This window comes from Pseudonaja textilis, chromosome 2, assembly GCF_049901715.1.
Source record: "Pseudonaja textilis isolate UNSWEBS1 chromosome 2, rPseTex1.2, whole genome shotgun sequence".
Taxonomy (NCBI): Eukaryota; Metazoa; Chordata; class Lepidosauria; order Squamata; family Elapidae; genus Pseudonaja; species Pseudonaja textilis.
The window spans coordinates 197,918,913-197,943,031 of NC_141991.1; the positions used below are offsets into that span (position 1 = coordinate 197,918,913).

The 24,119-nt window shown below is 41.0% G+C and overlaps 1 long non-coding RNA gene across 1 annotated transcript; it reads left to right on the forward strand.

Moving 5' to 3' along the window:
- The first annotated feature begins 541 nt into the window (after positions 1 to 541).
- Positions 542 to 23,228, forward strand: LOC148127308 (uncharacterized). The gene is made up of 3 exons (XR_015741491.1): positions 542 to 713; positions 1,265 to 1,370; positions 23,108 to 23,228. It is a non-coding gene; the product is annotated as an uncharacterized LOC148127308 (long non-coding RNA).
- Positions 23,229 to 24,119: the final 891 nt, after the last annotated feature.

Consider the following 24,119-nt stretch of genomic DNA (forward strand, 5'->3'; position numbering starts at 1 on the left):
TGGAACTACACATTGTCTATCTGTGTGATAAACGCAGCCAGGTTTTGTAGGAAAAAAAGATTAGGGGAGAGGCTTTATTTGGTATAGTTTGCTGTAGAGGTTAACCAGTTTGGTTAAACCAGGCTGGAAACCAAGAGATTATACATTCTAGCCCATCTTAGGCACTAAGTCAACTATGTAATTTTGGGCCAGTCACTTTCTCTCAATCCTAGAAATGAGGCAACAGCAAACCACATCTGAAAAACCTTGTCAAAACAACCACAGGGCCTTGTCCAGGCAGTCTCCAAGAATCAGGGATGAACAACAGAAGGAAAAAATATTGAGCATTAATGAAATTCTTCCCTTCATTCCCCCCACCCCCCAAATAAATCATATTCAAATGTCAATATGAATTTGAGATGGATGTTTATCTCTGCAACATGGAATCCTAGAGTCTTAGAAGGGATCTTGGAAATTGTCTTCTCTAACTTTAATGCAAGAATCCATTATCTCCAAAAGTTGACCATTAATCTCCATTTGTACCCATCCTAGAAAGAAAAAACTGTCATCTCTTGACCAACCTGCTCCATTCTTGAACAGATCTGAGCATCTATTGTCCAACTGAAGTTTAATTCCTTATTTGGGACCATGTATGGGAAAAAATCTACTAGATGGAGAGAAAGTACTCTTTCCCGCATATATTATTAATCTGATTCCAGCTTTCTTCCTGAAAGGTAATTTTCTACATGAAAAAGCCTTTGGAATATTTTCCTATACTTTAATTGTGATTGGAGTAAAGTTCCACTCTTAGATTTAGACTCCTGTTTCCATAGTTTTTTTTCAGAACAACTTGGATGCAATACTACTGTAATTTATATAATATATCTATAACTCTGGCTTTATTTTATCTAATTGAGGGATATCTTTTTATCTGTACTCACTGGGATTTCAACAGGACTTCTGGCAAGGTGAAAGCTGCCATGGATATGTTGATCTTTGTTCTTTTGATTTATATAAACCAGTTGGGATAAAGAAGCTGTTCCAATGGGGATGTGTAACTGATGAATGCCTTCTTTGTAAATCTACATTGCTTAAACAAATAGCAAAAACTACTTTAAAATAATACATCCTGGACATCACTATATTAGTTAATTCCAACAAGTTTCAACATATTTTTCTTAGACTGGATTATGTTGTAGAATTTCAGCTCTAAGGCATTCAGCATGAGACAAATTGTAAGTTATGACATGAATAAACCAATCTTCTTCAATTTTGTGTTCCCCAGATGTTATGAGGCTATGACTTCTTGAATTTCCATGTTCTACCATCATCTTATCCAGAAAGAGGATGTGATGGGCTGCTAGAATAAATCATCCTTACATTGAAAATAGGTGAGCATATTTATATCTGGGCCAATTGCCATTAACATAGGACTTCTGAGTCTGGATTGCAAAAAATATGGATGATCATTAGGTGGCAGGAAAGGCCCATCCACCAACACAAACCAACACTTCGTTGACATCTAGTGGTCATCTGGAATTTTTGCTTCTGAGGGGAGTAGCTTTATATAACATCGATCCTCGGTTTTTATCAGATGTGTTAACTAGACATATTAGCTGAGATTCATAGGAGTTGCAAATTAACAAATTTGGTGTACACCAAATTGAGTATTGCTATCCATTAGTCTGATTATAAGTAGGTCTATTGGAAGTGGTGTAATAATCCTACATCTCTTAGTTTGTCTTATTCAGCCAGGATATAAACTGGCTTAATTCTTACACATGTAATTGCTTTAAAGGACAGTTATTATATAAAAATAATAATCTGTAACAATATCTTTAACACCATCAAACAATGAAATCTGCCATCCTAGGTCCTCAGGAAGGACTCAATAAGCAGATTAAATTGTAGCTGACTATGTGACCAACAATAATAGCATAGGTGAACAAAATAAAACTGCAAATCACATATAATCCTTGGAAGCCTTGAATGTAACTCCAAAGTCTCTCTTAAAAGGAGAAACATTATTTAGTACATTAAGCCGGCATGCACTACTTAATTAATTTAATGTAATTCTATTCACTTTTATATTTACTACAATGTAGTTCACTCTTTTCGTGACTACTTCCAGACTATAGAACTGCAGCACACCAAGAAAAACTGTGCACCCTTACTTTGAAGAATGAACGTCTACCTTTCACATACTGTCTGTTTAAAATATAGCTTCATTTGCAGAAAATTGGGATAATGCCAAAATAACAACTCATAAGATTGCCACCACTGGGTATTTGCATCTCAACATCTGATACAAGTCATTCCCCTTCCTTGCTCCCTCCCTGCAGGGTCTCACAATCTGTGCTTAGAATATACTGTAGAACATAAAAGAATAGAGCTGGAAGGGATCTTGTAGGTGTTCTAGTCCAATCCCCTGCTTGAGCAGGACACCCTATACCATTTCAGATAAATGGCTGTACAGTCTCTTCTTAAAACCTCCAGCAACGGGGCACCCACAACTTCTGAAGGGAAGCCATTCCACTGGTTGATTGTTCTCACTATTAGGACATTTCTCCTTAGTTCTAGGTTGCTTCTCTCCTTGATTAGTTTCCATCCACTGTTCCTTGTCTTGCCTTCTGGTGCTTTGAAAAATAGGTTGACCCTCCTCTTCTTGGTGGCAGCCCCTCAAATATTGGAACAATACTATCATGTCACCCCTTGTCCTTCTTTTCACTAGACTAGACATATCTAATTCCTGCAACTGTTTATCATATGTTTTAGCTTCCAGCCCCTTAATCATCCTTGTTGCTCTTCTCTGCACTCTTTCCAGAGTATCAACATCTTTTTATATTGTGGTGACCAAAACTGGACACAGTATTACAAGTGTGGTCTCAGTAAGGCTTTGTAAAACAATACTAATACTTCACCTGATTTTTAAATGTAAAAGATAATCTTAGCTTCTGCTGTAAACTAAAACAAAATTCAACTGCAGAAAAAAAATGTCTTTACCCTCTCTCCAAATGTGGACATTTTAACGGATTGTAATTTTGAGAATTGGAGGGTATTCCTGGAAACTTCCTTTTATAAGAAGACTTGTTCTTGTCACCCAGAGATAGACAGCAGCTTCTAATATACCGAAAGACCCCAAAAGTGCTATGCATGCACTCTAAGTCTAACCTTAAGAAAAAACTGCATTAAAAAAAGTCTTCTATGCCTGAACTTCACAATTAGCCACTCGGAATGAACTTTGATGGCTTTTGAACAGGTCATCACAATGTGGTCTTTGAAAGAGTTTTTAAACAAAAGCAGATTGTTGATTTTACCCCCTATTCCATGATATCCCAATGTGATATTGCCTGACCAGAAAGCTAGACACAAAAATGAGGTGTATGTGGGGAACATATGGTACTAGTTTCCTTCCCAAAGATAAACACATGGATTTCCTTTATATATTTGTCACTGTTTTAGCAACCCCAAAATAACTTGGACACTTCAGGTTGTACTCTGAAGTAATCAAGTGTATGTTCCAAATAATGCAACCTTGAACTTGGCAGCAGAAAAACTGACTTTTGAGCAACTGTTCATAGAAATAATCTTCCCCAAGAACTTATATTTAAGCAAGTGTGACAGATGTATGAAAACTCTGTTCAACTTCTTACTAATAAGTGGATCTTTCAATTGGCTGAGTGCAGAAATGAAGTCACAGTTCTAGAAACCATCACTGGCATGTTTTGTACTTTCCTGCCATAGTATCTGGCAATAATGCCCTTTAATTGTCAAAGGGGATGAGATCTATTGAATTAAGCACTATCATATATCTTCCTTGATAAATGCAGGGACTGAGTATCATGAAATTCAAAGCAGTGTAGAAATGAATGATGGGAGAACAAAGATTGTTTCAGATTTCCTCAAATTGCATTATGTTATGTTTTCCCTAAGTTTTGAAACATTTCCTTGAATTATTTTTCAATAGAAATTTTTTGTTAGGTTTTAAAGATTATTTAGGCAAGCTTTAAATGGTTAATGTGCAATTTTAAAGCTAAGTTAATATTTTAGTTTGCTTTTGGGTTCTGGAGCCTATTCACTTCACTGAAATGTAACACTAATTTGGCTCAGCATAGTGTGTTGTATCACTCAAGTACCTGGCTTAATAGTAGTAACTGCAAGAGGGATGTTGGAGTCCCAGTGGACAATCATTTAAATATGAGCCAGCAGTGTGCTGCAGTTGCCAAAAAAGCCAAGGCAACCCTAGGCTGCATTAATAGAGGGACAGAATCAAGGTCATGTGAAGTGTAAATACCACTTTATAATGCCTTGGTAAGGCCACAGTTGGAATATAGCATCCAGTTTTTGTCTCCACAGTATAAAAAAGATATTGAGACTCTAGAAAGAGTGCAGAGAAGAGCAACAAAGGTGATTAGGGGACTGGAACCTAAAACAAACGAAGAATAGTTTCAGGAATTTGGTACGTCTAGTTTAATGCAAAGAAGGACTAAGGGTGACATATTCCAATATCTAAGGAGCTGCCACAAAGATAAGGAGGTCAAGCTATTCTCCAAAGCACCTGAAGCCAAGACAAGATGCAGTGGATGAAAACTAATCAAGGAGAGAACCAACCTTGAACTAGGAGAAATGTCCTGATTGTTAGGACAATTCAAAAGTGGAACAATTTGCCTCCAGAAGTTGTGGGTGCTCCAACAGTGGAGCTTTTTATACCATTTCTCTGAAATGGTATAGTGTTTCCTGATTTAGCAGACGGTTGGACTAGAAGACACTGTTATTCTGTTAATTTATGTGATGGATCTGAAAAAAAATACTGGTTTTCAGTTATGAAAATCTAAGTTTTATTATACTACTAATTCAGTAAAAAGCAAATGAGAAAGACAGAAAGTAAGGGCCCATCTTGATAAACTGTGTTTTTCTTTGTTTGTATCTTCAAAGCAATATTCTATCTGTAGGACTGTCCAAATTATCAGGCAAAATCTGGGAGGAGATAAAGGATAATGATGCCTCATTCTAAAGGACCAGAAAAGAACAAACCTCTTTGCCAGTGTTGAATTTGGAAATCTCTGTACATAGGAGAAGGTGGCCTCATCTTACTCTTTACTTCAACCTGTGAAATGTCTTAGCCAGACTTACAGTCTGATGTTTAAAAAACTGTCAATTTAGCATTAATGAAAAACAATTCCGAACAAAAGAGCACAAAAAAGAATCTAATCAAATCCATGTTATCTTGGAAGAAGAAAAATATTGAAGTCTCACCTAAGGGCTAGTTGAATGAAACCCAGACTACTGACTTCAAAGGGTCAATATGATAGAAATTATAGTAATCTAAGCCTGATTCTCATTTAAGTAAAAAGCTAGATAAACCCTGCCAAGGATGCTTTTTAGGTCTAAAAAAGGGAAGAAGATGAACTTGAAGAGCATTTTTGGCTAGGCTGCATGATGTGTGAAGGATTGGATCCAGAATTATATAAAAATGCTCTCTGTCCTTACATGGAGCCGTCAAAAGTCTCTTACTGAGCAGAACAAATATACTTGCTTGAAGGCATGGAGGCCTGTTGCTGTTTTGGTCTTGGCTGTGAAAGTAAAATAAAGTGACATCTCTCTAGAAACAAAGGTTTAGAAAGTTGGCCTCTTTGGTTTACTTAAATAATTCCATATGGTGGTGTTGTTGAAGTGAAGCAGTGAAGACCAGATATAGAGATGGTGATACATTTATTATGTATTCTTCAGCTGTGTTGCAATCATGAGAATGGAAAGGTATGAAGGGCAGATATACATGCCAAATTTAATACTGATTGACCCATGGGCCTTTCTTTTCTTTACTCACTAACTGCTGCTATTTTTCTCCTAATGATGAATATAATTAATAGCCCAGAATAGAGAAAGCTATGCTGATTTTCTATTCTGTTTGAATCCTGTAAGATAAACCTCCGCATCTAAGTAAGATGAAACACTTGTCTGAACAGTAGTAGGAAGATAATAAAGTACATGTGACATCACTATGTTACCTATGTTGGTAGAGGTCAGGGCTCTAAATCAGCTTCTGATCTCTTTACATGTATATGTATGACTAAACAGCCCTGATGTTATATTTTATTGAGATGCATAAGGGATAAAACTGTCAGTGGGCAGAGGAGAAGAGAAAGTCTACCAAAGCTGAATCCATCACCAATACTCAACCTAGCCTTATTTATTAATTTATGATCAGTATTTCTATGCTACTCATTATAGAAAATCCCCAAATAGCTTTAATTTCTCTAGTGATAAAACACCCATGTCTCCAGGAGACAGGCAGTTTTCCTGCTTGATAGATGTCAGGAAATTTTTCCTTATTTTGGGTTGAGTTATCTCTCTGTAAAGCTTGTACATGTTGGCATCTGTCCTACTATATAGAATAAATCCATATTCTTCTCGCCATGGTAGCTACCAAATCTCTCTTTACTCTGTGTTTCTTTAAGTTAAATACATCTCATCCCTTTGACTGTTCCTCATAGGATTAACCTCCAGGTTCTTCAATGCCTTTGTTGGTTTTCACTGTAATCTGTCCTGTTCCTCAGCATCCTTTTTACTAGACACAGTATTTCAGGTGTAGACTCACCCATTTGTCATGGAGTGGGATTATCACTTCCTGGGATACCAACACTATAATCACAAATTTTCATTGGGTGGTTTGGCAACTGCAGCACACTATTGGCTCATGCTTAATTTATGATCTATCACAGAGGTCTCCAAACTTGACAACTTTAAGACTAGTGAACTTCAACTCCCAGAATTCCTCAGGCAGCATAGCTGGCTGAGGAATTCTGGAAGTTGAAGTCCACAAGTCTTAAAAGTTGCCAACTTTGGGGACCCCTGATCTATCAAGACATCTGGCCACTCCTCACAAGTGCAAATACTATTGCTCAGCCAAGTATCACCTATTTCATCTATCACCTATCGATTACATTCAGAATCTTACCTTTGTCATCACAATTGAGCTGCTTTTTAAATTATTATTAAATAGCCACTCACAAGGTGCGTAACTCAGGGTGGTGTATTATCAGCAATATGCAGCAACAGATTCATGCAAAATATAAACAAATAATTTTTTAAATGCCGAGAAAAGTGTATCTCATTGGTTCATACCAATCAGGTAACCAGTGGAAGAACCATGTTTTTAATCCTTTTTAAAAGGCAGACAGAGCCAGAGCCATGCAGGAATGCGGTTCCAAAGAATGGGGATAGTAACTGAGAAGGCATGTTTCCTGAGTCCTATCAGATGACATTGCCTAACTGCAAAAGTAACACAGCCACAAATTGTGGATGGCTTTATTTATGAAAACCAGCATCTTGAATTGCATTCAACATACAAGTGCATCTTACAAAATGGGACATGACACTGAGGTTCCCCCATAACTACCTATGTCGTTGCATTTTGGAAGAGTTTCAGCTTTTGAGTGATCAAAAGCCAAGGAATGAGTGTCCAAGCTGTCCTGATCCAATAATGAATGCAACTGGCACACAAGTTGGAGGCCCTTTGAGCCATGGGTGCGAAAGGCAGTTCAGGCAGGAGAACTCCAGAGAGAAAAAAAACCATTTCAACGCTATGCTTTCCAGTCACAACCAAAGTATACCGTGATTGATGGCATCAAAAGTTAGGGAGAGATAAGAGGGCCAAGATGGGTGCACCACCTCCATGCTGTTCCCAACTCATGTCATTAACAAGCATGATCGCTGCTGTCTTTTTACTGTACCGTGTTTGAAATCTGCCTGGAGGGGATTCTGTTAATCTGCTTAATCCAGAGCCCTGACAATCTTCTCAGCAATTTTCCTAAAGAGGAAGGGTTGGAGACATGCCTGAAATTACCCAGCACATTTGAATCTAGCAATAGCTTCTTAGCAAAACAATAATTCCTGCTCAAGCACAGACAGGATCACTTTGTGCCTCGAAGAAGAGTTCACCAATACTTTGATCCAACCACATGCCATCTTCTAAAAGACCTTCAGAAAGCAGGAAGATTATTGATTTAAATGCATATAGAAATACTCACAGCTGTCTACTATCTTAGGACCAACAGGATTAAATGCTTCCCAGATGACCAGTCAGATTGTACCTCAATCAACTTCATAAGACCTGCATAGCTAGCTAGCATCTAAACCTAAGTGGTCTGAGCTAAAATGATCCCAACATATGCTATGAAAAATCCTCACCACAGTCGGGTGATCTTCCAATCCAGTTCTACCCAGAAAAGGATAGGTTATCTTAAATAAAGCTGCCAGGCAGCAATCTTCAGACACAATAAGAAGAGGAAAACAATTCATTCTTCCATTCTTTCCATTCTTATTGATGTGGCATAAACCTCAATAAACAGTCTATTAAAGTCTATGTGCTGGGTATTATTGCTTACTAACAATAAATGTATCCATTCCACATTGTTCCATTTTATCAAAGAGACTATGATCAATTTTATCAAACACCTTACTGTATTAGAATTTAAGTCTACTACATTAATTACATTCCTTTGGTCTGCTAATTTGATAATTTTGTCAAAAAAAAAAGATAGAGTAAGAGAGATTACCTTGAGAGGGACAGAGCAGATCTGTTATCAAAACTACAAAGGAAAAATATATTTTAAGTGCACAAGCATAAAGAATGTGTGTGTGTGTGACTCAGGCAAACTGCTCCCCAATTCCCATAAATTGAGGGGAGGAGTGAACCAATGTTAGCACTTCTTCAATCTTCCTGCAATTCTCTTATACTTCAGGAATTCTCAAATATCACAGTAAGTGTTTCTGAGAACATATTCACCAGTTCCTTTATCACCTTGAGCTGTAATTCCTCTGGCCCTGAAGATCTGAATTCATTCAAAGCAGCTAGGTATTCTCTTACCAATTTCTTATATAGTTTGACCTGTATTTCTTTTCTGCACTCCTCCTCCCAATGTGGCTTCTGACATATTGGATTACTCTTTATAAAAGACCCATGAGAAAGAAGAATTGAATGGTTCAGACTTTTTTTCCCTGTTCTTCCTCACCATCTTGCCAGCTGTTTGTTACAATAAATATGGGGTAGAAGGCATGACTATTGGTTCTATTAGTCTTCAGAAAGGAGTTGAAAATACCAGAATGAAATTTAGCAGAGATAAATATGAAGTATTTCATGTAGAAAACCATAAAATTCACAGATATTGCATGTAGTGTAGGATACTGGCTTTCCAATAATAAAACAGGCCTTGGAAAAGGAATACATTGCAAACTGAATGTAAATTAGCAGTGAAGGCAGCTGCAAATAAATATAAGCAAATATAATTTTAAACTACTTTAATAGAAATATAGTTTCCCAATAATGGAAAGAAGTACTTTTGCATTATTCTGGGATGATCAGATTCCCTTTGAGTATTGCATCCAATCCTGGCTCCACATTTTAAGAGGGATTACTAAAAAAAGAACACATTAAGAAAAGGGTAACAAATGATGAAACTTAGTGCTTGAAGAAACTTAATGCTTGAAAGATCTTAGACTTGAGAAGAAAGTATTCAGTGGCAATACGATAGTTTTGTTTAAACACCTGGAAAGATGTCTAGCAAAATAAGATTTGAAGAGGTATTCTGCAACTACAGTTACAGGAAGGCATTTTTTGGCCAAATGCTATGGAAAAACTGCTATACAAGTAAGAGCAGTTCAATCGTGAAATCAATTACCTAGAGAAGTAATGATGGGCTCCCTTTTCGGAATGCATTAAAGCAATGAGCAGATGTCTGTCAGGGATTTTTTAGTTTGGATCCCTGCACCGAGAAAAGAATCAGATCAGATGAATCTAAAAGCCACCTTCCAAGTATGATTCTAATAAACTAAATTATAGTAGTGTGCTTTAGGAACTTCGTAAAAATATGCTGTGATTTTTTTTCTTTAAATTCCATCTGTATTTGCCTCTCTCATACTTGTGACATTCTGATGAGAAGACTAATATAATGATCATTAGTTCAGTGGTAACGCTGTGAAGAAACACCACATGCCCACCTTCACACACACACACACACACACACACACACACCATATGTGGCAAGATTTGTCTTTCAAGTGGTTCACAGCACTATAAGTCTCAGATGCCGATGGAAAATTGCAGCCTTCCTCCTCTTTTTGTCCCCTCAAAAGCAATTATTTTCCTGACCCTTAGGGTCTATATCTCAAAGAGACCCAAAGTCAGGCTTGGACCTGTTGCTCTAGCAAATTCCAACATACTCAATTACTGACCTAAGAAGGTGTCAAGCATTCCAGAGATTACAGGCCCTGGGAGTTTGCTTCACCAATGCACTCCAAACAATATGTAGGCACCATTAGGCTGCCTTTTCCAGTTAGCAAATGAGATATGTCTTAAGGCAAAATAGTTATTAACAATCAGGGGCAGGGGCTACAGTCCTAATTGGAAACAGCAACATCTGCCGAGGGAAAGTATTAAAAACAAAGAACAAGGGGGTATAGCAAGTGAATTATGATACATTTAGACAATAATTCTAGGAGGAATTTTTTTTAAATAGAAACAAAGAGAATTTCTATGCCCTGAGAATTCAGGTTAACTTTGGTTGCTTAAAAGTATGGGATCAATTCTGCTCAGGTTTGCCAATTTCATTATAATATCTTCAGCACATTTCCCAAGTCTTGTAGCATTTGTATTACTTTTATTGGGAAAGGCTTTTTTTTCCATTAGAGAAGGATGAAACAGAGAGATAGGAAATAATTTTCATCCCTTTCTTGGCAAGACAAGTACTTTAATAACAGAACGCTTAGAAGCGATGTAGCTGTTTCGGATGGCTGTCAGGTTGGATTAAGTATTTGATTTAGACTGTACATAAATGATACCTTGTCAAAAAAAATAACAATAACATCCTAAACAAGTATGTTCAGAAAGGGATTTGGCAGTTTTCTGTTCTTCCTGTTCTTCCTAATTGAAACCCTTTTTCAAATCTTAATCTATTTATGAAGAACCAGGCAAATTTTATCCCAATAACTCACCAGCTAAGTTTCAAGCACGAAAATCAACCTATCGTATTTATCTATCTTCCTCAAAGTTTTAAAGAGGAGAACCCTATAAAAAAATAGCTCTTATTCAGAGCTATTAACATAGTTGAAGACTTAAGATTTAAAATCTGAAATGCTAATGGTTTTCTGAATGGATGGATAAAACTCTGTTTTTGTTCCCCCTGTATTTTATTTTCAAATCGTTAAGTTCCTTCCTATTAAAACAATCTGTGGACTTTAGGATATTCTTACGGAAGAATGAACTTCTGTCTCCTTTAAAAGAAGCAAACCTTCAGTAGTTGTCAAAATCTAAAGTTATTTAAGTTTAGTCCAGAATCTGATCTTGTTGTAGTTGAGCAATGAGAGGCTGAACCAGGGCATGGATGCAACAATACTTTATTTAGGAAATAAAGGACTGAACGTGCTTGCCAAGCTTGGAACTGGCTCGCAGCGATCAGCGACTGGTCGAACCCCGCAGCCTGCTTTTATAGCCGGCTGCTGGGGGAAACCAGCCAATGAGGGACAGCAAACGCCCCCGCAGCGTGAGCGGACCTGAGTGGGAACTCTTGCAAGTTCCAGGGACATAACACCCCTTCCCCCCAGATGCGAACACGCATAGTCATTTAAATAGGCGGGTGGTCTGTGCTGGCACCCTGAACGGCGCAATTCAGGTGGGTTGTCAAGTAACTCAGAGTCTGTGGTGGCAGGTTGGACCGGTGGGACATCGCGAACTTGCTCATCGGTCTGCGTTGGCTCGGGAGTCGTAGAGCTGGTCGATGGAGATGCGTCTTCGTCTGCTGATTCGGGTTGGTCGGTCATAAGACGGTCTCGGTCCATGTCTAGACTCCCCGGCTCGGCTGGAGGTGGTGTCGGGTCACCGGTGCTGGCGTTGATGTGTGGTTGATGCATCGGTCTTGGACTGATCTGCGCCCAAGCGTCAACGTTGGTGTAGGTACCGTGGCGCCTCCGTAGCTGGTCCAGGTGCCTTTTCCAGATGCGGCCATCCTCCAGTCTGACTCGGTACGACCTGGGGCCGGTGATGGTCACGACCTCTCCTGGGATCCATAAGGGGTCTCCAGCGTAGTTCCTCGCGAACACAGGTTCCTGTAAGACAAAATGTCTAACCCCCGACGTTGAAGCGAGGGGAGAGTCAGGGCAGTAATTAGGGTGAAGCCTGTCCAGCACTGTTCGCAGGCGTCTACCCATCAGGAGTTCAGCCGGTGATTTATTGGTGACTGTGCATGGGGTTGAGCGCTGGCTCAGCAAGAAACGGGAGAGTCTGTGGTGCCAGTCTTCCTTGCTGAACCTTGCTAATGCTTCTTTAGTGGTCCTAACGGCTCTCTCTGCCAACCCGTTGCTGGCAGGATGAAAGGGAGCCGTGAAGATGTGGCGGATGCCCAGGTTAGCAGCGAAACGACTGAACTCGGCTGAGGCAAACTGGGGGCCATTGTCGGAAACAATAGAGTCCGGTAACCCGTGTGTTACGAACAGGCGGGTCAACACCTTAGTAACTGCTTGTGTGGTGGTCGTGGATAGTTGGGCCACATCAATCCACTTTGAGTAAGAATCCACGACCACCAAAAACATTTTGCCGTGAATCGGGCCCACCAAGTCAATGTGGATCCTGGACCAAGGTGCGCTGGCGCTTTCCCACTTTGTGGGGGAGGCGATTGGAGGGGATGGTCGTGATTCTTGGCAGGGATGGCAAGAGCTTACCCATCTGATGATGTCATCGTCGAGGCCTGGCCACCAGACGTAGCTGCGTGCCAACGCCTTCATCCTGACGATGCCAGGGTGGCCCTCGTGTAATGCCTCCAAGACTTGGGTGCGAAGTGAGGTCGGGATGACCACCCGGGTGCCCCACAGCAAACAGCCCTGCAAGCTCGATAACTCCTGTTGACGGGTCTTAAAAGGCATGAATTTGGTTTCAATATTATTTCCCGGCCACCCCCTCCCCACCCAGTCCAGTACCTGGGCGATCGTTTTGTCTGCCTTGGATTTGGAGGCGATGTCAAGGGCAGTGATGGGAAGGTCGAGCTGGGTGACCTCGAAGATGGCGTGGACCGGGGCAGGGTCTTCAGCTGGAGCAGGCAGGGGGCAGCGGCTGAGGGCGTCTGCGTGGGATAATGTTTTTCCTGGACGATGTATGAGTTTATACGAGTACGCTGCTAGGAAAAGGGTCCACCTCGTCATCCTGGGGGACAGCACTTGGGGAGTCTGTTTGTCTCCTGCTAGGAGACCCAGGAGAGGCTTGTGATCCGTGACTAGCTCGAAAAAGTGGCCAAAAAGAAATTCATGAAATTTCTTCACTGCTGCGACAGCTGCTAAAGCTTCCTTGTCGATTTGACTGTAATTGCGCTCTGTGGCAGAGAGCGTCCTGGAAAAGAAAGCGATGGGAGCCTCGGAGCCATTGGGGAGCCTGTGGCTTAACACTGCCCCAATTCCAAAAGGGGATGCGTCAGCTGCCAGTACTAATGGAAGGTTGGGGTCAAATTGAATAAGGACTGCCTCTGAAGTGAGTAGTGACTTGACTGCGCGAAAAGCGGTGTCTTCCTTGTATCCCCAGTGCCAAGATGATTTTTTATCCAAAAGTCTGTGCAGGGGTTCTGCCACTGATGCTTTGTGGGGCAGGAATGATGCGTAAAAATTCAATAATCCCAAAAAGGCCTGCAGTTCTGCTTTGGAGGTTGGTGTGGGTGCCTCGTGAATTGCCTTAACCTTGGACTCCAGGGGGTGAATGCCTGAGGCGTCAATTTTATAACCCAGAAAGTCCACCTGTCTAGTGGCAATGGCACATTTTTCCCTTTTTAACTTGAGGCCATGCTGTCTGAACCTCTCTAGCACTGCTCGAACTCTCTGGAAGAGTTGGGGTCTGTCCCTGGCTGAGACCAAAATGTCGTCGAAGTAGGGTACTACCCCAGGGAGGCCCTGCAATATCCTCTCCATGAGGGATTGGAAAATGCCTGGAGCAACACTTACGCCAAATTGGAGACGCTTGCACCGGAAGGCACCCCTGTGGGTGACAATGGTTTGAAGTTCGGCTGTTTGATTGTCAACAGGGAACTGTTGATACGCTTGAGACATGTCCAATTTGGCAAAAATGTTGCCAGGTTCAAAAGTGTGTAAAAGATGTTGGATGACGGGTACTGGGTAAGCGCTAACTTGTAAAAAACGGTTAATTGTGGTTTTGTAGTCTGAACAAATTCTCAGGCTACCGTCTTTTTTGAGGGGTGTGACAATGGGCGTCTCCCATTTGGCGAAATCTGTTGGCTCAATGACCCCTTGTTTTAATAATTTATCCAGTTCCGCATCCAATTTAGGCCGAATAGCGAATGGAACTCTACGAGGTTTCAACTGGATTGGGACTGCTTGGGGGTCGACTGAGAATGAGATAGGGGTACCGTTATAACACCCCAGCTCATTGCTGAATACGTCTGAGTAGTCAATGAATAAGGAGTCAGTGTCAGAGGTTGAGACAGCATGGACTCCTGTTAACCCTAGGCCAAGGTGGGGGAACCAATCAAGCCCCAAAAGTGTAGGGAGGTTGCTGCTAACTACCACTAGAGGTAGGTGGCCTTTGAAAGTTTTAAAATTAACAAGAAACTTGCCTCTGCCGATTACAGGAATGTCCTTCCCCTGGTAGTCCTTCAGGCTAAGCTGGCACTTCTGGAGCCGGTTTCTGGATAGACTGGGTTGTAGTTTCTTGAGGGTGCTCCAAGAGATAATTGAGAGCGCTGACCCCGTGTCAACCTCCATGCGGCAAGGTTTACCTTCTAATAAAACGGAGAGAGAGATTTTACTAATGGTATGGCAAGCGTACTTAGCATGGTGGCGGGTGCGACAGTTCAATACTTGCCTTTGGGGTCCAGAATGTGAAAAGGAAGGGACCCTTTGTGCCGAGTTGTGAGCGGCTTGACAGACTCTGGCGATGTGCCCCTTTTTGTGACAATTGTTGCAGGTGGCTCCCTTGAATTTGCAGGTGGTCCTCAGGTGAGATCCACCACAGGATAGGCACAGGGTGATGTGCTTGGATGGACTGATGCTTTCTTGCTTGGCTCCTACCTGCGGGTGTCTGGTGTGGGCGAGGCGGTGGATGTCGGCCACATCACTGGGGTCCTCCTCGATGACCACCTCTTCAGAGTGGACGGAAACTGCAATTTGTTTGGAAACAGGACCTTGGATCTCGGTGGCTGAGTGTGCTGCCAGCTCCGCTGCCAGGGCTTCCTCGACGGCTTGAGCGAGGTTGAGGTCCTTTCTAGCGAGTAGGCGCCTTTGGAGGTGAAGATCCTTGACCCCACAGACTAGCTGATCGAGGAGCATGTCATCCAGGTAGCTCCCAAACCCACAATGGAGTGCTGCAGTCCTGAGGGCAGCCATGTACTGGTTGATAGTTTCTTTGTCTGATTGTTTCCTCATACGGAAGGTGAACCGCCTGGCAATCTGTGAGGGTCTAGGAGAATAGTGGTTAGTAAGGATTTCTAACAGTTCTGTCCAGGGGACGTTTTTTTAACTCACGTGGAGCCACGAGTGCTGTGGCAGTATCAAAGACGATGGCTCCGCAGTAGATCAGGAAATATGATTTTTTTCGGTGCTCCCCTGCATCAGCCAGCCCAATGGCGTCGATGTAATGGTTAAAGCGATTCTTGTATGACTCCCATTTCTCCTCATCCGGCTTGAATGATGGGAAGACTGGGTTGGAATTCATGTTGAGAATCTAGTGGCTAACTGCTATGGAATCTCTCTGGGACAACAATGGAGGCAAGAAAAAAACTCTTGTGCCTAGACAGGCAAGTGATTACAGCTCTGGGGGGGGGCTCCGCGCCTCCCGCTCTCTCTCTGGGTTTACACACGGTAAGCGGCAACGGCTGTTTGGCAGTGCTTTGAATTTGGCGCCTGCGTTGGCGTCAGTGATTTCAAAAGAACACAGCACTGCGTTGTGTTCTGTATAGAAATTCAAACGACAGCCATTTGAATTTCGCGCCCTTTTGTTTTGAGCGGCTGCGGCTCGCAGCGCTACACTTTCCCTGTAGCTGGCTAACTAACGGCTACAGACGCTTTCTCACTCTCACTTGTTCGCTGACCGCTCTCTCTGGCTGCGGATCAGCGTTCGCTCTCGTTGCCTGCTGATCGTTCTCTCTGGCTGTGGATCAGCAGCTAGTGATTCAGCGGTTGCATTTTGCCTCTGGTAGCCATCCCATCCTCGTCGCCAGTGTTGTAGTTGAGCAATGAGAGGCTGAACCAGGGCATGGATGCAACAATACTTTATTTAGGAAATAAAGGACTGAACGTGCTTGCCAAGCTTGGAACTGGCTCGCAGCGATCAGCGACTGGTCGAACCCCGCAGCCTGCTTTTATAGCCGGCTGCTGGGGGAAACCAGCCAATGAGGGACAGCAAACGCCCCCGCAGCGTGAGCAGACCTGAGTGGGAACTCTTGCAAGTTCCAGGGACATAACAGATCTATCTGCTGGTGGTGGTTGTTTGGAATCACATTGTTTGAATAGTTCTGATTGGCTGGGACTAGCTGCCAATCATTTCCCACCATACTTTGTCTTTGAAGTAGTAGCTAATTTTGAGCCAAGATTTCCATTTTAGAGAAGGGGAAAAATTAGATGGGGCCAATAGTCGCTATTCTGGAATCCTGACAGTTCTCTAGAATGGGGATAGAGTTTATAGTATGTTGGCCAAGACTGCATTTGAATGAATGATTTTAAAAACTGTATTGCTGCATTTTGGATTTTTAAGAGTGATGTGAATAAGGCCATGCAAATAAAGCTTCACTCTTACTCTTTAAAGAATTTGGCGTATTTTGCTTACAGGAAATCATTGTGTAATCTCCAAAACTCAGGTGTATGTTGTACACATTCATTTTCTTGAGCTATTTCCTCTGCAGGTTTTACTAATCTGGGAAAATTTAAAAAAAACACAAATCATATACTAATACATTCCAAAATGTTTTGGCAAAGGCAAACTCTGGAGAATTTTTGGAAGGATTTTTGGCAAAGCTGCTGTCAAACCCCGAAACAGCAAGCCTCCAGCAATCTGTCTCAGGGTTGCCATTTGGGAAAGGGAGGCTGCAGGGGTGTGACTGGGAGCCGCGCTGATCAGCTGGGAGGCGGCAAATGGAGCAGCTGTACTGATCAGCTGGAAGGCAGCAAATGGCTCAGCCACACTGATCAGTTGGGAGGCCCATAGCAAATCGATCAGCTGGCCGCAGGGCACCAGATGAAGGTGCGACACTGATCCGCATGTGGCAAAGCAGCTGGGCATTGGAGCTAATCGGCTGGGAAGCAAAACACCAATCAGCTGAAGCACGGAGAGCAGACCAGCTGCCGAGTGTCGGCTTAGATGTAGCTGAAGGCTGTTCGCATGCGCAAGGGGATTTGAGATGCCGTGGAAAGGCTGTGGGTAATGCTGACTTTGTTTGTGTGTCACTCAGTGCCAGGTTTCCAAGCTTTCCAGTATAAAACACTTTAAACATAAACTGTGTTGCTTGTGGTTCCTTGGTGCTCTGTACACGGAATGTGACAGCTGCCACTGAAATAAATGTTACCAATTTCTGAGCATACTAAAGTTTAAACTTTTTGAAAATCATTTGGTCCATACAATTTGGTATTTCAGAATAATTATTTTTGTTGTGGAATAATGCCAAAAGATTTACAGCAATATGCAAAACAGGCTAGACCCAAGGCAAATCTACCGGCGTTTTCAGAGCTCAGACATACAGCAAAAATAACAACAGAATATCATTCTCCCTTCTGTTCTGTAAGGATTGAAATGCAGTGAAGCAGCTACAAGGTCAGGGGTGGGATTCAGCCAGTTCTCACTGGTTCAAGTGAACCGGTTGTTAAACTAGACCCTACCCCACCCCACTCTCAAACTGGATCCCGGGCACTGCACTGCAATGGAGAAATGGGCAATGGAGCAGCTGGCATAAGGGAAGAAGAAGTCTGCTTTTCCTCTTTCTTCTCCCTGCTCCTCCTCCTTCACTTGTGCCAGCCGCTCCATTTCCCGTTTCTCCATTGCAGCCCAGTGCCCAGGATCCATTTTAATAAAGGGAGGGTACTTTAACAACCGGTTCACCCAGGGTTAGGTTGGCCATCACAGGAGGCTCATCCTGCATGTGTGGTGGAGCTGGAAGACCGGGATAGGCCACACCTCCCACAACAGCCAACCTAAACCTGGGCGAACTGGATGTTAAATTATTTGAATCCCACCACTGTACAAGGCTGATATATATCTTCTATACATATGAATATAGTTCAGAAATGTTCTTCTCCAAATATTGAATCTTCAGCAAAAGGAGGTGGAAGGGGAATCTAAGGCAGTATTTCAGCCTCTTGAGCCATATAACACCCGAAGCAGAAATTTGAAAAATCCCATGGTTCTTAGGCATTTAATCAGAGAACATCAGAGCTTGTACTTCAGAGCACATTTTTCTTTTACAATAGCAGGAAAAGAACCAAATTACTGTTGATCATAATGTTAAGTCCTCTTGAACTTCATTAGTGTTGCTTTAGTTGATAAGCCTCATTCTAATAAAATTCAGATTCTTAAATGTTCTGGTCCTATGTAGATACACCCAGATCCACAGACAAAAATTCAATATAATAACACCCTTCAGGCTCTTTATCAGATCAAAGGCCGACATTGTAAAGCATTTGTTGATTGATTATATGCCATCGAGTTGGTGTCCATTCTTCAGAAAGGTCAAATTTCTGAGTCAAACCTAATTCTTGTGTAGGAGTCCCTGCCAGATGTACATTCTTCTTCGTGATGTTCCAAGTCCATCACGCTTTTTCAATGAAGGGAATTTCGTTGAGCAATAAAGAAGAGGAGTAATTTCTGCAAATATTGTCCTCCGCTAGGATACTTTTAAACCAATAGAGGGAATAAGAAAATGCAGCAATAATAGGTACAAAGAAGAAAAATGGGTTCATTGAGATGTCCTATTTGTGGGCCCTCCTGAAATGTGGAGTTGATATTGGATGTAGTCTTTTTCAGAAATTATTAAAAAGAATATTTGTATAGAAGAGTTTCTACTCCCAATGGAACCATGTTTAGATTAGCAATCTTCTCTGCCAAAGAACAAACTCTCATGAAAAATAACAACAAAAACTTTAATTGTCCTATAATTCCGTATTCTGATCACGAGGTTCAGAATGGTTTCATTTTCTCCTAGAATAATTTTACAATCCCAACTCAACGACATGCTGAGAAAAAGGTAGTTTCAGGAGATCAAATAGCACCTTCAAAAACATTTCATCAAATTGGCCAACCTTGCACATTTATTCCACCAGACTCTTCACTTCAAAGGGAGAATAAAGTCTTGCCAGGTTATAAATAATGCCCTTAAAATATAACTTTCCATTCCAAACAGCATGATGGAAAACAGATGATGAAGTTCTGCAAATGCTTTTAATTTCACACAGGTAGCGTCTCGGTCATGATATTGACTTTCCATGTGAATACCAAAACAGCATAAGATGATGAGTAATGAAGGAGAATATATATAGCAAGATTGTTTTATATTTTCTGATAACCCTTCAAATAATATATAAATATATTGTGTACTTCTATTAAATGATTAATATAAAGTAGTAATCAAAGTAGCATAAAGGTGGACAATTACACTTCCAAAGTCCCTTCCAACTCCGTTATTGAGTTATTCAATAAAACACTTGAGGTTGTCAAAGTGCTCAGCACACAATTACCCTTAAAATAAAACATGATTCTTTGCTTTAGACCAGACGTGAGGTTTATGACTGTGGACTTCAACTCCCAGAATTCCAGCATGGCTCAGAAATTTTAGGAGTGGAAGTCAACACGTCATAAAAGGGCCATAGCTTCCCATCCCTTCTTTAGACCCATACCTGAATAAAAATAACAGTATACTATAAATGATCATAGAAAATATAATTTTCTTCCCAAATTAGAACTTCAGGAATAGCAATAAATCACTGATTGATTAGTTATTATTTCATATTTTTAATCTTAAAAAAAAAAAAACATCCTATTCTACTTTACTATTTAGCTCATGAAACAAGTTGTGTATTGTGGTTAGCCAGCAGCAGATGCGGACAGCTGAGGAGAGCGAGGACTCAGATGAGAGGCCAGGACCATTAGGGAGTGGACTGCTGCCTTCAGAGTTCGTGGAGACTGGCAGCAGTGATGAGGAGGTTCCCGAGGAGCCTGTGCCAAATGTGTGTGCACGCAGGGCAGCTCGCAGGAAAGAGCAGCTGCAGCAGCACGTGTGACTCGGGAATAAGGCTGCAAGGTAATGGCCCCTCCTTCAAGAAAATAAAAGCCAGCTGTGAATCGGACATTCTTTATAGGAAGCAAAGAAGTTTTGAACCTCGAGCCTCCTAGACATTGCAGCATCTTAAGTTGGTATTTGAAGACTCTTGTGTTGTAAAATATCTCTAGGCAACCTTATATGTTATTCTTGGCAGCCTCGCACAGTTTTGGGGAGGCTTGTGCTTATCAAAGTTAATTAGTTTGCAGCAGCCTTTTAACTGGGGATTCGTAAGAATCATTAAAAGGTTTCTGTACCCTTTGGTTTGTGTTTGTTTTATTGGAAAAGGGTTTGGGCCAGAACAGTGTGTTCTGTCACTGTCCTAATCCACTCTATAAGATGGGGATAGATTGCCTGAGAGAATGAAATGGAAAGAAAGCAGAAAGGATTGATAAATGAGTAACAAGCTATTTTAGCACCCCAATTACTTAAGTGGTCAGTAGAGGGGGCATGCATAAGTGCATTAATGTGCCTATCATCCCTGTCATTGTATTTTTATTATCTTATTCTTGTTCTCATTTTTGTTAGACAAAGTCCAATAAATAAATAATTAAAAAAGAAAAAGAAACTGCAAACCAATTCAATATGACATGTATAGAGATCTTTCCATCTTTCTGTCAATAAGGAGCAACAACCATAAGCCAACCAACAAGGCTAATCTAACATCTAACATTATACCTAGCATAGTTCAGGTGGAGTTACTTTGAGTCTCTATTTCAGGTTTCCCTTTTCTTCCAAACCAAACAATATTTTTATAATGATGTGATTCTCTGATATAACAGCTCTCTTCTGATGGCCTTGTTCCCAGGGCCTGTTAGACAACTCATCAGAACCTTGTACTGTTCTTGTCAACCATTCAGAGTACAGAATTCGCTAACGAACAAGCTGGAAATACAAACTTGGATTCCTTCTGTGCACTGAGCTTCATTGGTCATCTCATTGTAAAGGAGAATCCCGAACTCTTAATTTTAAAAGAATTGAAAAGCAATAAGAATAATAAAGCTTCCTAAAATCTCCTCTATGAAGGGGTCATACCATGGAGTGAATTAAATAAACAAACAAACAAACAAACAAATAAATAGTGCCATGGGGATCTGTCCTGGAAAAATCAACAGAGTAATAACTTTTTAACTATGGTAATTGCAATTCTATTAAAAACAATAAAATAATCTTTCATAAAGTACTTTTGACAGCATATGTTTAATATCTATCCTCTGTATTTTAAAAAAAAAACATGGAGAACATTCTTCTTTAGTATTATACTTTAAAATTACACTGATGGTATTTGCTTCTAATTTAAAAGAGTTTAAATTTTCATACAGCAGGCCAAGCAAATCTATTACAACAGACAAAGGAACCTACCAGTTTCTAGATAAGGAAGGAAAACTTTAGCCAATCTTAAAGGGACTTAATATAATTTAGACTGGGATTGTTCATAAAACATAACACTGGCATGCCGTTAAGAATCTGTCCCTTTCCTTTGAGCAAATTAAGATAAAAGTTACATTTAATGTATTGCAAATGTTGATTTAAAGGCAGATATTTAAACATGGCTGCAGGCACATGCTAAAGCTAGTAAATGGGGCCTTATTTTTTGCACTGGCACCAATATGCTTTTAAAGTGTTAGCCCAGATCTGCCTGCATGTCATAGGCAGCTACTAAAACAGATGTTCACTTCTATTCTTAATTTCTAAAGTGAGTGCAATATGAGTGACTGTCTTTTGCCAGACCAAGTCTGTTTCTTCAGATTGCTGGAGATTCTGCAGTCCTAAACAGACCCCAACACAAACATAAACCTTAATTCCCCTCCCTCCCGATATTTCCAGATAAAAAGCACAACTTCATCATTTGTTCCCTCTCCTTACTATCTTTACCAAGAATTTCCTTGCTTATTTTCTTCCAGTTCAGATGCACAAAGCCTCAATTTTACTTGATGCAGTTATCTATGAAAAGCAAGAAGAATGGCACTGCTATAGGTATTATCCACAGTAGGGGTGTGTGAGTGTGTGTGTAGCAAATTAATCCCTGGTCACTACAGTATGAAACATATCAATCAATCAACCAGAATAAAGCTGGAAGGGACCTTAGAGGTCTTCTAGTCCAACCACTGCTCAAGCAGGAGGCCCTATACCAGTTCAGACAAGTGCTTTATGGGGTGTGTGTGTGTGTGTGTGTGTGTGTGTGTGTGTGTATGTGTGTGAATAATAGGGGAAGCAGCCTGAAAATTCTTCTTTATCCTTTATCAAAAAGAAACTAATAAGTAACACACACAGACACACACAAACCACATGTTATTTAAATTACAAAACAGATATTTGAATTTAATGGAGTTCCTTCACTTCTGGTTCCATGAAAACCAAGCTGTTACCCAGGTCTACTTCTTTTGAGTAGAGAGAGAATCCACTGGCCATTCAATTAGGCCGGACATTCCTTCCTCCTTGCTTAGATGAAAACGATACCAGGAGTAACTGTAAGGAAGATTTCTACATCAAAGAGAAGGTTTCTAAAGTATCTGGATGTCAAGTTTTGGCTTGATGTGAATCCCAAGAAGGAAAGTTACCAAGAACTTTAAAAGTGGATTTTATAATGGAAATGCTGACAGACCCTTCACTGCACAGCATCGCTGGGCGCCACTCTAATAAAAGGTGGCAAACATCCAGGAGTCTTTGCAGCTACAAGTCTAGAGTTTATTAAATATCTGATTATAGTTTACAGGCCTCTGCCAGATCGTAACTCATTTAATGCTGACACATTCCACTTCATAATTAATGTTGTACTAATATGTTCCTAACTGGTATTATGATATTTTTCCTGTTTTTTTTGGTTTTTTTTTAAGAACCAGCAATGCACTGATTTGGCAAGTGAAACAGCCTCATACTTTTGGAGCAAAAACAACTCCAGTGCTTTGCCTGACTTTGTAAAGAAAACAGTCAACATACTCGAAGGAGGAGGAGGAGGTGGATGGGAGGAGGAGGAGGAGGAGGAGGAGGAGGAGAGGAAGAAGAAGAAGAGAAGAGAAGAGGAGGAGGAGGAGAAGAAGAAGAAGAAGAAGAAGAAGAAGAAGAAGAAGAAGAAGAAGAAGAAGAAGAGGAGAAGAGAGAAGAAGAAGAAGAAGAAGAAGAAGAGGAGGAGGAGAAGAGGAGAAGAGGAGGAGGAGGAGGAGGAGGAGGAGGAGGAGGAGGGAGGAAGACTTTTCTGCAATGCAACATTTGGCAAGCTAAAAAAAAGTTTGAAAAGTCAGTATATGGACTTACAACACACACTTAAATAAATGGTTGAATAATAACCAAAATGTTACTAAAGTCCAGAGGGTAGATTTTGACACATAGCATGGATTGTTTGTGGCTGAGCTTGCCCACAAGGGAAATAGGTCATTTGCTCTGGGCACCAAGCCCTCAATAGCAAGCATTAAGTGGTACTTTGGGGTGCCTCTCCTAGTAACCACATTACAGTAATCAGTGGTGCTCAAGGCAGAAAAGTACATTTAATCTTAATTATTTCACTGTGTTTGTGAGTCGTAAACTCTAGCTTAGTAATTTGCTCTTCAGTCTGCCAATGAACCATAGGCAGTCACCTAAATCCAAACCAGGAAACACCTTTAATTGAAAAGACACACCTTTTTCTTAAAAAAAAAAAAAACCCAAAACCCCAAGGGTGCCGTTAAAGTTTTACGAGGCCTGTTGTGGAAGTTAAGTTAGACCTATGCAGGTTGGATTTTACAAAAATTAATTTACTGAAAGTCCAAAAGCCATTTAAATCTGCTTCGACTGCAGAATTTTAAGACAGCCGTAGAAGGCCCGATCCAGCAGAATAAGCAGGAGGGCTGCCAAAAATGCTGAAGTAACTTG